We start from the raw sequence: 1,572 nt of genomic DNA on the forward strand, positions 1-1,572 counted from the left end.
AGCGTGGAGGAAAGCGTGTGATGGTAACACACACAAACACATACACACTCACTCTCCCTGAACCCAAACAGAGTGCGTGCTCAGTCACCCCGGGCCTCCCTGTTATGGTCGACATTCTATGGCGCTGTGTGAACGCAGGGGAGAGTGTTTTGGGAGTGACAGTGATAGATTACTTCATTGGACGGGACGTGGAGAGGACGGTAGGTGTGTGTTGGTGTTGGGGTGTGTGTGTGTGAGAGAGGGGGGGGGGCCGATAATGATTTGGTGTGTATACTGCGTGTGCGCGTTGAGTCTGTGTGTGTACTGCTTGCATGCGTTATGATTTGGTGTGTGTACTGTGTGCGTGCGTTATGATTTGGTGTGTATACTGCGTGCGTGCGTTATGATTTGGTGTGTGTACTGCATGCGTGCGTTATGATTTGGTGTATGTACTGTGTGCGTGCGTTATGATTTGGTGTGTATACTGTGTGCGTGCGTTATGATTTGGTGTGTGTACTGCGTGCGTGCGTTATGATTTGGTGTGTGTACTGCGTGCGCGCGTTATGATTTGGTGTGTATACTGCGTGCGTGCGTTATGATTTGGTGTGTATACTGCGTGCGTGCGTTATGATTTGGTGTGTATACTGCGTGCGTGCGTTATGATTTGGTGTGTATACTGCGTGCGTGCGTTATGATTTGGTGTGTATACTGCGTGCGTGCGTTATGATTTGGTGTGTGTACTGCGTGCGTGCGTTATGATTTGGTGTGTATACTGCGTGCGTGCGTTATGATTTGGTGTGTATACTGCGTGCGTGCGTTATGATTTGGTGTGTGTACTGCGTGCGTGCGTTATGATTTGGCGTGCGTGTCAGCCAACAGTTCCCCTCTGCAACAAGCTTTCAACTCCAAAGGCAGATTGCGGCAAGCTGACCACATGACCATACGCCAACAAAAAGACACCAGAGGGAGAACGAGATGAACAATAATATTTATATAGATATACACAAATAATACTGTACAAGAGCACAAAGGAAGGAATATCATGAATGGTGGATGCAGCAGAGTTACCCGGTGGAGTGTATCATGATGATGAATCACTATAGACATAACGCTCTATCATAGTCTTTGTAGGTGCTGTTTCTAATGCATTAAAGCAGTGATTCTCAACCTTTATCATATTGAGGACCCCTCATTTAGTCCACATTAGTCCTCATTCAGTCCACATTAGCGCCACGGACCCCCGTTTGATGAGGTTTTGTCTCTCAAGCCCAAGTCTGAGAGCATTTTTATTGTTACATATGATTTTCTCAGAACAGTCATTCTTCTACATCGTCTAATTGTGTTCATTCCCCTGGAACCCCCCCAAGGACCCCTGCTGGTCCCTGGACTCCACGTTGAGAACCACTGCATTAACGTGTACACAACCATTAGGTGGCGACCTAAAGGAAAAGCTAAAGAGTTGGACTGAAATTGGACTGTGCTCGTAATATACCTTGCATTCCGCCATTCTCTCTCTCACTCTCACTCTCACACACACACACACACACACACAAGCGCGTTCACAAACAGGCAAATACATTCACGTGGGGGTAA

General features: G+C 47.3%; 1 protein-coding gene across 1 annotated transcript in view; it reads right to left on the minus strand.

The window, feature by feature from the left end:
* Nucleotides 1-955: 955 nt before the first annotated feature.
* The window catches only part of ntn4 (netrin 4), a 58,264-nt gene continuing 57,647 nt past the window's right edge, over nucleotides 956-1,572 (minus strand). The window contains exon 10 of the mRNA XM_083658808.1: nucleotides 956-1,572. This exon is cut by the window's right edge and continues 2,731 nt beyond it. The gene's annotated coding sequence lies outside the window, so the exon portion shown is untranslated.

The sequence above is a fragment of the Poromitra crassiceps genome (assembly GCF_964638095.1).
Source record: "Poromitra crassiceps genome assembly, chromosome: 2".
NCBI lineage: Eukaryota > Metazoa > Chordata > Actinopteri > Beryciformes > Melamphaidae > Poromitra > Poromitra crassiceps.